Source organism: Gopherus flavomarginatus, unplaced genomic scaffold, assembly GCF_025201925.1.
Source record: "Gopherus flavomarginatus isolate rGopFla2 unplaced genomic scaffold, rGopFla2.mat.asm mat_scaffold_313_arrow_ctg1, whole genome shotgun sequence".
Taxonomy (NCBI): domain Eukaryota; kingdom Metazoa; phylum Chordata; order Testudines; family Testudinidae; genus Gopherus; species Gopherus flavomarginatus.
The window spans coordinates 56,056-74,278 of record NW_026115032.1 but is presented as its reverse complement, the minus strand read 5'-3'; positions in this window follow the sequence as shown (position 1 = coordinate 74,278).

The following is an 18,223-nucleotide window of genomic DNA, read 5'->3' as shown; positions in this document are numbered from 1 at the left end:
CAGCACCTCACATTGGCCTCGATTTGCATGGCCATGTACCGGTTTAATTTTTTAAAGCCGCAAACCATAGCGCTTTTGCCGTTAGACAATTACCACAAACAGCAGAAGAGATATTCCACGCCGGCCATTCAGTGGTTGATGTACGTAGCCCACACTAAAAATATTTACATTCAACACGCTTTGCAGGGTGGCGAGTATAAAACTGGGTCCTATTTTTTGGACGGTTACGCCATTATAGCTGGTAAACCCACGGCCTTTGAATTTAACGGGTGTTTTTTTCACGGGTGCCCCATTTGCTATTGCGAAAATGATTACAACCCGTTGCTTAAGCCAACCTACGGACAGCTGTACAACCGAACCATTATTAAGGCTGAATTTTTAAAAAGCCAGGGGTTTGAGGTAAGGACCGTGTAGGAACACGAGTGGCAGGCCATGCTAGCAAACGATAACCGTGTGGAAAATTTTTTACGAGAAAAAAAGCTGCCACAGCCTTTGGTTCCTAGAGACGCCCTTTACGGTGGTAGAACAAACGCCATTTGCATTTATTACAAACCGCAGCCCGGGGATCAGGTTCATTACTACGATTTTACCAGCCTCTACCCATTTGTTAACAAAACTATACAGTACCCTGTGGGACATCCCGTTATTGTGTATGAGGGTTTTGGGGATATCGGCCAGTACTTTGGCATAGCCAAGTTTAAAGTGTACCCTCCAAGAGGTTTGTATTTTCCCGTCTTACCATACAGGGTTGATGGTAAACTAATGTTTCCCCTGTGCGCCCTTTGTGCAGAAACAAAACAAAAGGATCCCTGCGGGCACAGTCAGGAGGAGAGGGCTTTAACAGGGACTTGGTGCACAATAGAGTTGGTGGAGGCTTTAAACAAAGGGTACAAAATCGCTGAAATTTATGAAGTCTGGCATTTTAACCGCTCTTCAGATGCCCTGTTTTCTGACTATATTAAAAAACACCTAAGACAAAAACAAGAGGCTTCGGGGTTTCCTCACTGGTGTACGGACAAGCTTAAAAAAGAACAGTACGTTAAAGAGTAACGTGGAAAAGAAGGTGTGTGTCTGCGTCTAAACAAAATTAAGGTAAACCCCGCAAAAAGACAAATTTCAAAGATGTTTTTAAATTCCTTGTGGGGAAAATTTGGTCAGCGAACAAATTTGACTAACACTAGTATAGTAACGGACCCGGACGAGCTCTTTAAGTACATTTTTGTACCTTATTACGATGTGTCATCGTGCGAGTTTATCGATGATGATATAGCCGTAGTGTCTTGGAAGTACGCAAAAGAACACTGCACCCATTCCAGCAACACTAACGTGTTTATAGCGTGCTTTACCACCGCTTATGCTCGGTTAGAGCTCTACCGCTTGTTAGATCGTTTACAGCAGCGGTGTCTTTATCATGATACGGATTCTGTAATTTTTGTAAGTAAAGAAGGGGAGTGGAATCCACCCCTAGGGGATTATTTAGGAGATTTAACTAGCGAAATACCCCCAGATGAACACATTGTGGAGTTTGTGTCCGCGGGACCTAAAACACACGGGTACAAACTGTCCAGCGGTAAAACCTCTATGAAATTAAAAGGAATCATACTTAACTCAGGAAACAGTGAAAAAATTAATTTTGAAAGCTTAAAAGAACTCGTCTGGGATTACCCCGCGGGAGAGGACCCAAAAGAAATCGTAATAAAGCAACCAGGAATCGTAAGGGTAAAAAAACACTGGTTAATAGAAACAAGAACTCTAAAAAAAAACCAAAAAGTCATTTACGACAAAAGAGCCCTCGAGGAGGCTTTTAAAACTTTGCCGTACGGGTATTTATTATTATGAAAAACCACGTTCAGTTTGTTCATCCCTTTTCCTGTTTGCTTTGTGGGCCCTCAAATTCTGGAAAATCATATTTTATAAAACAGTTGTTTGAAAATGGTCATAAACTGTTATCATGTATGCCTGAAAATATTGTGTGGTGTTATAGCTGTTGGCAACCGCTGTATACAGAGTTGCTGCAAAAATTTTCATGTATTACATTTTTGGAAGGTTTACCTAATACTTTTAATGATGAACATTTATTTCCTAGTAATAAAGTGAATATGGTTTAATGGAGTCTGCTTCTGAAAGTGGTGAAATTGAAAAAGCCTTTACAAAATACGTACACCACAAAAACTTAAGTATTATGTACATTGTGCAAAATATGTTTTGTTAGGGAAAAAAAAGCCGTACAATTAATTTAAATACTAAATATATGGTTCTTTTTAAAAACCCCCGCGATAAACTACAAGTCACCACTATGGCTCGGCAAATGTACCCTGGTAAAACACAATTTTTTTTGGAGGCTTTTGAGGACGCTACCAAAAACCCCTACGGGTATCTGCTGGTGGATTTAAACGCTTCAACGCCCGAAAACCTCAGGTTAAGAACAGGTCTTTTCCCCCCAGACTGGCCCTGTGCATACACCTTTAAAAAAACCCATTAAAAATAGTTATTTTTTATTAATGCTCCATTTTAAAAAAAATCACCACCCGAACAAACATGTCTTACCGTGTGCAAAAAAACCTGGCTCTTTTAAAATTTCTTATCAAAGCCAAGCCGTCTCAAAGAAAGGCTATTCTCTGAACGGTGTCTGACGACCTAATAGCGGCCATCTCAGAAATAGCGTTTAACACTTTAAAAGGAAACATTCCTCTAAAACCTCGACAAATAAGCATCCTTAAAAAAAACCGAAAAATTATTAAAAAGCTAAGCGATAAAAAGCTATCCTTAAAAAGAAAAAAGGTTATTGTAAAACAAACCGGTGGCTTTATTGGCCCTTTGTTAAGCTTTGCACTCCCCCTGCTGTCAAGCCTTTTAATTAACAGATAATGGAACACGCCAAAAAAAATGTACCTTGTTCCTAGTCACCAGTTAGAACAAATAAAGCGGGCTTCTAGCGGTGAAGAAAATATCAGAACCACAACCACTCGCCAATTGGATTCAGAAATGAAAGACATTCTTCAAAGAACCGGTTTATCCGACTACGAAAAGGCTAAACTCTACGAGGCGGTCCTGCAAAGATACCTGGTATTGGAGAAGCGTGGTAAAATGGAAAAGACTAAAATAAACCTTTTTTTTCCCCTTAGCAAGAGCAAGAGCAAGAGGAGCTTCAACCTCCTAACGTTCAGGGGGATGTATCGGACTTTGTTATTCAGGAGGTGTTGGAGGGGGTAAATCCTCGCTATAAAAAAAGCTGAAATATTGTTAAATAAGCTTAAACAACGTAAAGATGTGTCTTCTTGGGCTGATAACGGCCGTTTTGTGTACCGGGGGAAGGCGATAGAGGGGTCTCACATGCTTGATTTAGTCAGGGGGGTAACGGGCTCTTATTCTTTCGCTAACAAGAGGACTCCTAAAGGGTGGCATGTTTTTATGAAAGTCTTGGCAAAGCTAAACGTGCCTACGACCGTCGTAGGGCATATTACCAATAAACAATTTTTAGAGCGTCTAAAAATAGGGCTAAAGCCAGTCAAGGCCACAAGTAACACCGCCCCTTTTAAAAGCGTCCTTGTCAAAAAAAGAAAAATCGATTGGTTAGCAATGTAAAATAAAAGACGTAGACAAAATTAAAAATTGTGTTTTATTGACGCACCTCTTTAAACACACGACAAGATAAACACGTTTGACCGTGTTGAAACATGCTTAAAACAGGTCTGGGCATGCCGGGTCTTTTTCCTTTTACAAATCGCACCACCAAGCGGTCATTTTCTGGTAAATCATAGGAGTACAATTTTAAAATACAATCAAAAGATAAACCCTTATTACGTTGTTTTAAAAAAAAAAACAATGATAACCGCAGGTTACAGCTAGGGGGTCCTGTAGTTGTCTCTGATGAAACAAAACCTTATCACAGTTACAGTTTAAAAAAGACATAATAGACTTAGGGAAAAAGTTACTGTCTGGGGAAAAACCGTAGGAGTCAAAAAACTCGCCGAGCCCACATTTTGGTAAATAAAGGGCCAGCCAATGTTCCTCGGGTAACTTATGGGGGTGGGTGTTAACAATAAGCCCCAAAGGTCTTCCGGACACAAAGCTTTTCGGAAGCAAATCGCTAGAAAAAACATCTAAAAAAGAAGGGTCCTTTGATAAAATATCTCGTAGCTGCACGGTGTTCATGATTACATATAGTCAAACGGAACGTTTCTTCTATGATTTACTTCGAGCACGTTATCAAAACCCCATACACTATCATGTTAACCGTACAGGGCAAAGCCGTTGCAAACCGTATTTCCGCTCTCAGGTTTCCAGTTTTAATTAAAGAATAATGATCGGCGCACTCCTGATCCGGGGTCAAATCAATGGCGTACAGCGTATAGCCCTGGGCAAATTCATCACGGTTAATTAAGAGCGATCGATCTTTTACATATTTTCCAGTAGCCTTCACGAGTTGCATGTACTCCCTCACGCAGTTTCCATTTTCAAAATCGGGTTGTAGGGGTTTTGCTGGCACCTGTTCGCCATCCACATACAAGGCCACAAAATTAATGTTATAATGTTTAAAGTTAAAAGGGTTTTTAACGTAGCTGCCGCTGAAGGCGTCGTTATCTATAAAACCGATTACTAGCTGCTTGGGTAGCTGCCCCAAAAAAAGGTTTTCCTGGTTACTGACACGACTGCCGGCCGGTATGCTAAACACCTTTATGCTTACCCGGTCTACGGGGCACTTAGCGTTGGCGGTCATTAAAGCTTCAGCGTGCCCCAAACGAACCCCCGGGGTTACTTTTACACGTTTTACAAACAGGGACGCCGAAATAATGTGTACTTTATAATTCTCGTTGGCAGTGCCGCTCATGAGGCAAAAAACATCTTTGCTACGTGTTAGTTTGATTTTTAAATCCACGCCGTTTAGCAGTAGTTTTTCTTGAAAAAACAAATCGCTGTGTATAGGTCCCAACTAATCCAGTTTCCTGCTGCCGGCCGTTAGTTCGGCCCTGCGTATAAACCCCTCATTGGCCTGGCCGACCAAAAGGGTGCTTTCGTGGCCCCTTGCCGTGTCTTTATAAAATCCGCCTGTCGAAAACTGAGTAGCGAGGGTGTCGTGGCTGTAGTTTAAAATTAGTTCTATTAAGGCTCTGTAAGGGTAACAATTGTTGCTCTGGCTAATAAGGCGATCGCCTAAAGTAACATCCAGCTGGTTAAAAAGAGTGGCGATGGGGTAGTTTGTTAGGGCCACCCGGGCATCATCATCAATGTCTGATCCGTCTTCTTTTATCACCTTGCAGCACACGTACAGCAGCGTGTTGTTAAGGTCTAAGTAATGATCCCCATGTCCCGAAATAAAAAATTCAAGAGGGACGTTTACCGTTAAAGCGGCCAAAGGAGGCACCTCTACATAAAAGCTATTTTCAATACTGGTTTGTGTGGGGGCTATTTGAAATAAATCCAGCTCCGATTTGGTGCATTCGTCAGAGCCACAATGAATAAAAGCCATTTTAAAATATATCCCTTTTATCGCGGGTAACGCGACGCTTCCTCTTCTTAGGACGCCTTTTTGGTATATGGCTAAGACCTCTTCTCACAGCTTTTTTTTTTTTTTAAGGGTCTAGGTGGGCCTTTAAAGGGCTGGCGCAACGCTGCTCTTTTTCTTCTCATTACCACTAAACCGGAACCTTCCTGTGCTCCTATTTTGTTTATAACTGCGCTAGACACGTGGTTTACGACGTCTCTGGTTATATTTTTCGCTGCTGTTTTCATGTGGGGTTTAATAATGTCAAAACCTCTTTTTAAAAGTGGCACGGCTTTTCTAAAAAGGCTGCGAAATATTCCTCCTAAACCTGCCCCGTACATAACGGGTAATCCTTGATATCCTGGTAAGCCATAGCCAGCCTGGGCCTTGTAGTAGTTTCTATACAAAAAGGGGTCCCCGTAGTTTTTCATAGTTACCGTTCTTCAGCTTTTTTGGGACGCAAATGTAGTTTAACAATTACCTTTCCAAAACTAAGTGAAACGTGTTTATTTTGATCCGTCTTTATTTCAATAGTAATGGTTCCGATGTGCTGCTTACTTACGGGGACGTAATGCGGTTTGTCATACGTTATTGTGACAAATTCGTTGTTGCTACCGCGGATGGGAACGCAGCGCAACAGCGGCACATAGTAGTCCCCCACTAACTGATGTTCCACTATGTCGGTGTACACGTATAAAGAGTTAAAACCCCCGTAATGTCTGCGGGGTACGGTGCAATCCTACACGGATGATTTGAAAGCATTCCCACTATTGTTGCCAATTTATCACCTGTGGAAAAAAAGTACTTTCCATCGTTTGGTTTTAGCTGAACCCTTCTAGTCACAGGGTTGTAAATAACGTAGGCATTTGGTTTTTCGGCATCTTTGTCTATAGTCTTGTTGATGACTTCTATTAAATGGTGAATGCTCGAATAATAGCCGGCATCCATGTAGTAGGTTCGAATTTTTTTTCCCGATGCTAACGTAAATGCTGTATCGAAAAGAAGCGTGTTCCACGAGTGACAATAATGAATTTCCGATAAAGCGACATCCCACCGCCCTATTAAATTTAAAGGCTTGGCTAGTTGTATTGTAAAATTGGAAGTAGTATTTTGAGGAAAAGCCCCCGCTGAGGCGTTGCTTGGTAATGTCATGTTAAAACTTTGTTCAGTCATTTTTTTATTAAAGGTCCTGCACTTGAGACGCTTTAACCCAACTATTAAATTTTTTAGGCCAACCTTTCCATTTTACAAAGAAATATTTGTTCCTTCCCCGACCTTTTTTTTTTAAAATTTTTTCTACCTTGTAAACTCGGTCCTGGTTAGGGTTTACTTTTTGTAATTCTTCAGGATAAAAAGACCCCACAACTTCCTCCCCTTCATAATCTTGTAATGCATACACAGGTCTTTGTCCTCTTAATAAAACCCCTGACACGATATATATTTCATCGGTAAAGGTTTGCTGATAGCCCTTTTCAAAAGTGCCCTTCGTTTTAGATACTCTTACGTGATCCCCTTTTTTAAAAACCACACGTTGCCTCTTTATTTTAAAACTACCCCCGTAGACGGTTTTCCACACGCTTAGCGCATTAGCTTGTGTCACGTCAATTGGGCGCCCTCTGATAGTTCTGTGATAACTTCTCTTGTAATCGTCTATGAAGGCCTGCAGCACATCAATGTAGCGAAAGGTGTTACGGGCGGTTAAATACCTCCACATTTTTTATTTTAAAGTTCTGTTAAACCTCTCCACAATTCCCGCTTTAACTTCGTTATTGGTAACAAAATGGTGTACTTCATATTGCTTAAACAAATTTTTTAAAGCTTTGATTAAAAACTCTTTTCCTCGGTCTGTTTGTAATTTTTGAGGCACGCGCCCCTTTGAAAAAATAGCTTTAAACGCCTCTGCCACCTCTTTTCCTGTTTTATTTTTTAGGGTTACCGCCCAGGCGTATTTAGACAAAATATCTATCACTGTTAAAATATATTTACGGTTGTCATTGTCTTTAGAATAGGCGGCCATATCAACCAAATCTGCCTGCCATTGCGTATCCACATTAGACACCACTGTTTTATTTCTTTTAAATTTAAGCCTTGCAGGTTTATGTAAAGCGTAAGCATCTTGATCCGCAAGCCAAGCGGAAACCTGTTTTTTGCTTAAGCTTTTACGGTGTCTTTTAGCGTCTTTTAAAAGACGTAAACAAAATTAAAAATTGTGTTTTATTGACGCACCTCTTTAAACACACGACAAGACAAACACGTTTGAACATGTTGAAACATGTTTAAAACAGGTCTGGGCATGCCGGGTCTTTTTCCTTTTACAAATCGCACCACCAAGCGGTCATTTTCTGCTAAATCATCGGAGTACAATTTTAAAATACAATCAAAAGATAAACCCTTATTACGTTGTTTTAAAAAAAAAACAATGATAACCGCAGGTTACAGCTAGGGGGTTCTGTAGTTGTCTCTGATGAAACAAAACCTTATCACAGTTACAGTTTAAAAAAATCATAATAGACTTAGGGAAAAAGTTACTGTCTGGGGAAAAACCGTAGGAGTCAAAAAACTCGCCGGGCCCACATTTTGGTAAATAAAGGGCCAGCCAATGTTCCCCGGGTAACTTATGGGGGTGGGTGTTAACAATAAACCCCAAAGGTCTTCCGGACACAAAGCTTTTCGGAAGCAAATCGCTAGAAAAAACATCTAAAAAAGAAGGGTCCTTTGATAAAATATCTCGTAGCTGCACGGTGTTCATGATTACATATAGTCAAACGGAACGTTTCTTCTATGATTTACTTCGAGCACGTTATCAAAAACCCCATACACTATCATGTTAACCGTAGAGGGCAAAGCCGTTGCAAACCGGATTTCCGCTCTCAGGTTTCCAGTTTTAATTAAGGAATAATGGTCGGCGCACTCCTGATCCGGGGTCAAATCAAAGGCGTACAGCGTATAGCCCTGGGCAAATTCATCACGGTTAATTAAGAGCGATCGATCTTTTACATATTTTCCAGTAGCCTTCACGAGCTGCATGTTTCCATTTTCAAAATCGGGTTGTAGGGGTTTTGCTGGCACCTGTTCGCCATCCACATACAAGGCCACAAAATTAATGTTATAATGTTTAAAGTTAAAAGGGTTTTTAACGTAGCTGCCGCTGAAGGCGTCGTTATCTATAAAACCGATTACTAGCTGCTTGGGTAGCTGCCCCAAAAAAAGGTTTTCCTGGTTACTGACACGACTGCCGGCCGGTATGCTAAACACCTTTATGCTTACCCGGTCTACGGGGTACTTAGCGTTGGCGGTCATTAAAGCTTCAGCGTGCCCCAAACGAACCCCCGGGGTTACTTTTACACGTTTTACAAACAGGGACGCCGAAATAATGTGTGCTTTATAATTCTCGTTTTCAGTGCCGCTCATGAGGCAAAAAACATCTTTGCTACGTGTTAGTTTGATTTTTAAATCCACGCCGTTTAGCAGTAGTTTTTCTTGAAAAAACAAATCGCTGTGTAAAGGTCCCAACAAATCCAGTTTCCTGCTGCCGGCCGTTAGTTCGGCCCTGCGTATAAACCCCTCATTGGCCTGGCCGACCAAAAGGGTGCTTTCGTGGCCTCCTGCCGTGTCTTTATAAAATCCGCCTGTCGTAAACTGAGTAGCGAGGGTGTCGTGGCTGTAGTTTAAAATTAGTTCTATTAAGGCTCTGTAAGGGTAACAATTGTTGCTCTGGCTAATGAGGCGATCGCCTAAAGTAACATCCAGCTGGTTAAAAAGAGTGGCGATGGGGTAGTTTGTTAGGGCCACCCGGGCATCATCATCAATGTCTGATCCGTCTTCTTTTATCACCTTGCAGCACACGTACAGCAGCGTGTTGTTAAGGTCTAAGTAATGATCCCCATGTCCCGAAATAAAAAATTCAAGAGGGACGTTTACCGTTAAAGCGGCCAAAGGAGGCTCCTCTACATAAAAGCTATTTTCAATACTGGTTTGTGTGGGGGCTATTTGAAATAAATCCAGCTCCGATTTGGTGCATTCGTCAGAGCCACAATGAATAAAAGCCATTTTAAAATATATCCCTTTTATCGCGGGTAACGCGACGCTTCCTCTTCTTAGGACGCCTTTTTGGTATATGGCTAAGACCTCTTCTCACAGCTTTTTTTTTTTTAGGGGTCTAGGTGGGCCTTTAAAGGGCTGGCGCAACGCTGCTCTTTTTCTTCTCATTACCACTAAACCGGAACCTTCCTGTGCTCCTATTTTGTTTATAACTGCGCTAGACACGTGGTTTACGACGTCTCTGGTTATATTTTTCGCTGCTGTTTTCATGTGGGGTTTAATAATGTCAAAACCTCTTTTTAAAAGTGGCACGGCTTTTCTAAAAAGGCTGCGAAATATTGCTCCTAAACCTGCCCCGTACATAACGGGTAATCCTTGATATCCTGGTAAGCCATAGCCAGCCTGGGCCTTGTAGTAGTTTCTATACAAGAAGGGGTCCGCGTAGTTTTTCATAGTTACCGTTCTTCAGCTTTTTTGGGACGCAAATGTAGTTTAACAATTACCTTTCCAAAACTAAATGAAACGTGTTTATTTTGATCCGTCTTTATTTCAATAGTAATGGTTCCGATGTGCTGCTTACTTACGGGGACGTAATGCGGTTTGTCATACGTTATTGTGACAAATTCGTTGTTGCTACCGCGGATGGGAACGCAGCGCAACAGCGGCACATAGTAGTCCCCCACTAACTGATGTTCCACTATGTCGGTGTACACGTATAAAGAGTTAAAACCCCCGTAATGTCTGCGGGGTACGGTGCAATCCTACACGGATGATTTGAAAGCATTCCCACTATTGTTGCCAATTTACCACTTGTGGAAAAAAAGTACTTTCCATCGTTTGGTTTTAGCTGAACCCTTCTAGTCACAGGGTTGTAAATAACGTAGGCATTTGGTTTTTCGGCATCTTTGTCTATAGTCTTGTTGATGACTTCTATTAAATGGTGAATGCTCGAATAATAGCCGGCATCCATGTAGTAGGTTCGAATTTTTTTTCCCGATGCTAACGTAAATGCTGTATCGAAAAGAAGCGTGTTCCACGAGTGACAATAATGAATTTCCGATAAAGCGACATCCCACCGCCCTATTAAATTTAAAGGCTTGGCTAGTTGTATTGTAAAATTGGAACTAGTATTTTGAGGAAAAGCCCCCGCTGAGGCGTGGCTTGGTAATGTCATGTTAAAACTTTGTTCAGTCATTTTTTTATTAAAGGTCCTGCACTTGAGACGCTTTAACCCAACTATTAAATTTTTTAGGCCAACCTTTCCATTTTACAAAGAAATATTTGTTTCTTCCCCGACCTTTTTTTTTTTTAAATTTTTTTGTACCTTGTAAACTCGGTCCTGGTTAGGGTTTACTTTTTGTAATTCTTCAGGATAAAAAGACCCCACAACTTCCTCCCCTTCATAATCTTGTAATGCATACACAGGTCTTTGTCCTCTTAATAAAACCCCTGACACGATATATATTTCATCGGTAAAGGTTTGCTGATAGCCCTTTTCAAAAGTGCCCTTCGTTTTAGATACTCTTACGTGATCCCCTTTTTTAAAAACCACACGTTGCCTCTTTATTTTAAAACTACCCCCGTAGACGGTTTTCCACACGCTTAGCGCATTAGCTTGTGTCACGTCAATTGGGCGCCCTCTGATAGTTCTGTGATAACTTCTCTTGTAACCGTCTATGAAGGCCTGCAGCACATCAATGTAGCGAAAGGTGTTACGGGCGGTAAAATACCTCCACATTTTTTATTTTAAAGTTCTGTTAAACCTCTCCACAATTCCCGCTTTAACTTCGTTATTGGTAACAAAATGGTGTACTCCATATTGCTTAAACAAATTTTTTAAAGCTTTGTTTAAAAACTCTTTTCCTCGGTCTGTTTGTAATTTTTGAGGCACGCGCCCCTTTGAAAAAATAGCTTTAAACGCCTCTGCCACTTCTTTTCCTGTTTTATTTTTTAGGGTTACCGCCCAGGCGTATTTAGACAAAATATCTATCACTGTTAAAATATATTTACGGTTGTCATTGTCTTTAGAATAGGCGGCCATATCAACCAAATCTGCCTGCCATTGCGTATCCACATTAGACACCACTGTTTTATTTCTTTTAAATTTAAACATTGCAGGTTTATGTAAAGCGTAAGCATCTTGATCCGCAAGCCAAGCGGAAACCTGTTTTTTGCTTAAGCTTTTACGGTGTCTTTTTGCGTCTTTTAAAAGACGTAAACAAAATTAAAAATTGTGTTTTATTGACGCACCTCTTTAAACACACGACAAGATAAACACGTTTGAACATGTTGAAACATGTTTAAAACAGGTCTGGGCATGCCGGGTCTCTTTCCTTTTACAAATCGCACCACCAAGCGGTCATTTTCTGCTAAATCATCGGAGTACAATTTTAAAATACAATCAAAAGATAAACCCTTATTACGTTGTTTTAAAAAAAAAAACAATGATAACCGCAGGTTACAGCTAGGGGTTCTGTAGTTGTCTCTGATGAAACAAAACCTTATCACAGTTACAGTTTAAAAAAATCATAATAGACTTAGGGAAAAAGTTACTGTCTGGGGAAAAACCGTAGGAGTCAAAAAACTCGCCGGGCTCACATTTTGGTAAATAAAGGGCCAGGCAATGTTCCCCGGGTAACTTATGGGGGTGGGTGTTAACAATAAACCCCAAAGGTCTTCCGGACACAAAGCTTTTCGGAAGCAAATCGCTAGAAAAAACATCTAAAAAAGAAGGGTCCTTTGATAAAATATCTCGTAGCTGCACGGTGTTCATGATTACATATAGTCAAACGGAACGTTTCTTCTATGATTTACTTCGAGCACGTTATCAAAAACCCCATACACTATCATGTTAACCGTAGAGGGCAAAGCCGTTGCAAACCGGATTTCCGCTCTCAGGTTTCGTTTTAATTAAAGAATAATGGTCGACGCACTCCTGATCCGGGGTCAAATCAAAGGCGTACAGCGTATAGCCCTGGGCAAATTCATCACGGTTCATTAAGAGCGATCGATCTTTTACATATTTTCCAGTAGCCTTCACGAGCTGCATGTACTCCCTCACGCAGTTTCCATTTTCAAAATCGGGTTGTAGGGGTTTTGCTGGCACCTGTTCGCCATCCACATACAAGGCCACAAAATTAATGTTATAATGTTTAAAGTTAAAAGGGTTTTTAACGTAGCTGCCGCTGAAGGCGTCATCATCTATAAAACCGATTACTAGCTGCTTGGGTAGCTGCCCCAAAAAAAGGTTTTCCTGGTTACTGACACGACTGCCGGCCGGTATGCTAAACACCTTTATGCTTACCCGGTCTACGGGGTACTTAGCGTTGGCGGTCATTAAAGCTTCAGCGTGCCCCAAACGAACCCCCGGGGTTACTTTTACACGTTTTACAAACAGGGACGCCGAAATAATGTGTGCTTTATAATTCTCGTTTTCAGTGCCGCTCATGAGGCAAAAAACATCTTTGCTACGTGTTAGTTTGATTTTTAAATCCACACCGTTTAGCAGTAGTTTTTCTTGAAAAAACAAATCGCTGTGTAAAGGTCCCAACAAATCCAGTATCCTGCTGCGGGCCGTTAGTCCGGCCCTGCGTATAAACCCCTCATTGGCCTGGCCGACCAAAAGGGTGCTTTCGTGGCCTCCTGCCGTGTCTTTATAGAATCCCCCTGTCGAAAGCTGCGTAGCGAGGGTGTCGTGGCTGTAGTTTAAAATTAGTTCTATTAAGGCTCTGTAAGGGTAACAATTGTTGCTCTGGCTAATGAGGCGATCGCCTAAAGTAACATCCAGCTGGTTAAAAAGAGTGGCGATGGGGTAGTTTGTTAGGGCCACCCGGGCATCATCATCAATGTCTGACCAGTCTTCTTTTATCACCTTGCAGCACACGTACAGCAGCATGTTGTTAAGGTCTAAGTAATGATCCCCATGTCCCGAAATAAAAAATTCAAGAGGGACGTTTACCGTTAAAGCGGCCAAAGGAGGCTCCTCTACATAAAAGCTATTTTCAATACTGGTTTGTGTGGGGGCTATTTGAAATAAATCCAGCTCCGATTTGGTGCATTCGTCAGAGCCACAATGAATAAAAGCCATTTTAAAATATATCCCTTTTATCGCGGGTAACGCGACGCTTCCTCTTCTTAGGACGCCTTTTTGGTATATGGCTAAGACCTCTTCTCACAGCTTTTTTTTTTTTAGGGGTCTAGGTGGGCCTTTAAAGGGCTGGCGCAACGCTGCTCTTTTTCTTCTCATTACCACTAAACCGGAACCTTCCTGTGCTCCTATTTTGTTTATAACTGCGCTAGACACGTGGTTTACGACGTCTCTGGTTATATTTTTCGCTGCTGTTTTCATGTGGGGTTTAATAATGTCAAAACCTCTTTTTAAAAGTGGCACGGCTTTTCTAAAAAGGCTGCGAAATATTGCTCCTAAACCTGCCCCGTACATAACGGGTAATCCTTGATATCCTGGTAAGCCATAGCCAGCCTGGGCCTTGTAGTAGTTTCTATACAAGAAGGGGTCCGCGTAGTTTTTCATAGTTACCGTTCTTCAGCTTTTTTGGGACGCAAATGTAGTTTAACAATTACCTTTCCAAAACTAAATGAAACGTGTTTATTTTGATCCGTCTTTATTTCAATAGTAATGGTTCCGATGTGCTGCTTACTTACGGGGACGTAATGCGGTTTGTCATACGTTATTGTGACAAATTCGTTGTTGCTACCGCGGATGGGAACGCAGCGCAACAGCGGCACATAGTAGTCCCCCACTAACTGATGTTCCACTATGTCGGTGTACACGTATAAAGAGTTAAAACCCCCGTAATGTCTGCGGGGTACGGTGCAATCCTACACGGATGATTTGAAAGCATTCCCACTATTGTTGCCAATTTACCACTTGTGGAAAAAAAGTACTTTCCATCGTTTGGTTTTAGCTGAACCCTTCTAGTCACAGGGTTGTAAATAACGTAGGCATTTGGTTTTTCGGCATCTTTGTCTATAGTCTTGTTGATGACTTCTATTAAATGGTGAATGCTCGAATAATAGCCGGCATCCATGTAGTAGGTTCGAATTTTTTTTCCCGATGCTAACGTAAATGCTGTATCGAAAAGAAGCGTGTTCCACGAGTGACAATAATGAATTTCCGATAAAGCGACATCCCACCGCCCTATTAAATTTAAAGGCTTGGCTAGTTGTATTGTAAAATTGGAACTAGTATTTTGAGGAAAAGCCCCCGCTGAGGCGTGGCTTGGTAATGTCATGTTAAAACTTTGTTCAGTCATTTTTTTATTAAAGGTCCTGCACTTGAGACGCTTTAACCCAACTATTAAATTTTTTAGGCCAACCTTTCCATTTTACAAAGAAATATTTGTTTCTTCCCCGACCTTTTTTTTTTTTAAATTTTTTTGTACCTTGTAAACTCGGTCCTGGTTAGGGTTTACTTTTTGTAATTCTTCAGGATAAAAAGACCCCACAACTTCCTCCCCTTCATAATCTTGTAATGCATACACAGGTCTTTGTCCTCTTAATAAAACCCCTGACACGATATATATTTCATCGGTAAAGGTTTGCTGATAGCCCTTTTCAAAAGTGCCCTTCGTTTTAGATACTCTTACGTGATCCCCTTTTTTAAAAACCACACGTTGCCTCTTTATTTTAAAACTACCCCCGTAGACGGTTTTCCACACGCTTAGCGCATTAGCTTGTGTCACGTCAATTGGGCGCCCTCTGATAGTTCTGTGATAACTTCTCTTGTAACCGTCTATGAAGGCCTGCAGCACATCAATGTAGCGAAAGGTGTTACGGGCGGTAAAATACCTCCACATTTTTTATTTTAAAGTTCTGTTAAACCTCTCCACAATTCCCGCTTTAACTTCGTTATTGGTAACAAAATGGTGTACTCCATATTGCTTAAACAAATTTTTTAAAGCTTTGTTTAAAAACTCTTTTCCTCGGTCTGTTTGTAATTTTTGAGGCACGCGCCCCTTTGAAAAAATAGCTTTAAACGCCTCTGCCACTTCTTTTCCTGTTTTATTTTTTAGGGTTACCGCCCAGGCGTATTTAGACAAAATATCTATCACTGTTAAAATATATTTACGGTTGTCATTGTCTTTAGAATAGGCGGCCATATCAACCAAATCTGCCTGCCATTGCGTATCCACATTAGACACCACTGTTTTATTTCTTTTAAATTTAAACATTGCAGGTTTATGTAAAGCGTAAGCATCTTGATCCGCAAGCCAAGCGGAAACCTGTTTTTTGCTTAAGCTTTTACGGTGTCTTTTTGCGTCTTTTAAAAGACGTAAACAAAATTAAAAATTGTGTTTTATTGACGCACCTCTTTAAACACACGACAAGATAAACACGTTTGAACATGTTGAAACATGTTTAAAACAGGTCTGGGCATGCCGGGTCTCTTTCCTTTTACAAATCGCACCACCAAGCGGTCATTTTCTGCTAAATCATCGGAGTACAATTTTAAAATACAATCAAAAGATAAACCCTTATTACGTTGTTTTAAAAAAAAAAACAATGATAACCGCAGGTTACAGCTAGGGGTTCTGTAGTTGTCTCTGATGAAACAAAACCTTATCACAGTTACAGTTTAAAAAAATCATAATAGACTTAGGGAAAAAGTTACTGTCTGGGGAAAAACCGTAGGAGTCAAAAAACTCGCCGGGCTCACATTTTGGTAAATAAAGGGCCAGGCAATGTTCCCCGGGTAACTTATGGGGGTGGGTGTTAACAATAAACCCCAAAGGTCTTCCGGACACAAAGCTTTTCGGAAGCAAATCGCTAGAAAAAACATCTAAAAAAGAAGGGTCCTTTGATAAAATATCTCGTAGCTGCACGGTGTTCATGATTACATATAGTCAAACGGAACGTTTCTTCTATGATTTACTTCGAGCACGTTATCAAAAACCCCATACACTATCATGTTAACCGTAGAGGGCAAAGCCGTTGCAAACCGGATTTCCGCTCTCAGGTTTCGTTTTAATTAAAGAATAATGGTCGACGCACTCCTGATCCGGGGTCAAATCAAAGGCGTACAGCGTATAGCCCTGGGCAAATTCATCACGGTTCATTAAGAGCGATCGATCTTTTACATATTTTCCAGTAGCCTTCACGAGCTGCATGTACTCCCTCACGCAGTTTCCATTTTCAAAATCGGGTTGTAGGGGTTTTGCTGGCACCTGTTCGCCATCCACATACAAGGCCACAAAATTAATGTTATAATGTTTAAAGTTAAAAGGGTTTTTAACGTAGCTGCCGCTGAAGGCGTCATCATCTATAAAACCGATTACTAGCTGCTTGGGTAGCTGCCCCAAAAAAAGGTTTTCCTGGTTACTGACACGACTGCCGGCCGGTATGCTAAACACCTTTATGCTTACCCGGTCTACGGGGTACTTAGCGTTGGCGGTCATTAAAGCTTCAGCGTGCCCCAAACGAACCCCCGGGGTTACTTTTACACGTTTTACAAACAGGGACGCCGAAATAATGTGTGCTTTATAATTCTCGTTTTCAGTGCCGCTCATGAGGCAAAAAACATCTTTGCTACGTGTTAGTTTGATTTTTAAATCCACGCCGTTTAGCAGTAGTTTTTCTTGAAAAAACAAATCGCTGTGTAAAGGTCCCAACAAATCCAGTTTCCTGCTGCCGGCCGTTAGTTCGGCCCTGCGTATAAACCCCTCATTGGCCTGGCCGACCAAAAGGGTGCTTTCGTGGCCTCCTGCCGTGTCTTTATAAAATCCGCCTGTCGTAAACTGAGTAGCGAGGGTGTCGTGGCTGTAGTTTAAAATTAGTTCTATTAAGGCTCTGTAAGGGTAACAATTGTTGCTCTGGCTAATGAGGCGATCGCCTAAAGTAACATCCAGCTGGTTAAAAAGAGTGGCGATGGGGTAGTTTGTTAGGGCCACCCGGGCATCATCATCAATGTCTGATCCGTCTTCTTTTATCACCTTGCAGCACACGTACAGCAGCGTGTTGTTAAGGTCTAAGTAATGATCCCCATGTCCCGAAATAAAAAATTCAAGAGGGACGTTTACCGTTAAAGCGGCCAAAGGAGGCTCCTCTACATAAAAGCTATTTTCAATACTGGTTTGTGTGGGGGCTATTTGAAATAAATCCAGCTCCGATTTGGTGCATTCGTCAGAGCCACAATGAATAAAAGCCATTTTAAAATATATCCCTTTTATCGCGGGTAACGCGACGCTTCCTCTTCTTAGGACGCCTTTTTGGTATATGGCTAAGACCTCTTCTCACAGCTTTTTTTTTTTTAGGGGTCTAGGTGGGCCTTTAAAGGGCTGGCGCAACGCTGCTCTTTTTCTTCTCATTACCACTAAACCGGAACCTTCCTGTGCTCCTATTTTGTTTATAACTGCGCTAGACACGTGGTTTACGACGTCTCTGGTTATATTTTTCGCTGCTGTTTTCATGTGGGGTTTAATAATGTCAAAACCTCTTTTTAAAAGTGGCACGGCTTTTCTAAAAAGGCTGCGAAATATTGCTCCTAAACCTGCCCCGTACATAACGGGTAATCCTTGATATCCTGGTAAGCCATAGCCAGCCTGGGCCTTGTAGTAGTTTCTATACAAGAAGGGGTCCGCGTAGTTTTTCATAGTTACCGTTCTTCAGCTTTTTTGGGACGCAAATGTAGTTTAACAATTACCTTTCCAAAACTAAATGAAACGTGTTTATTTTGATCCG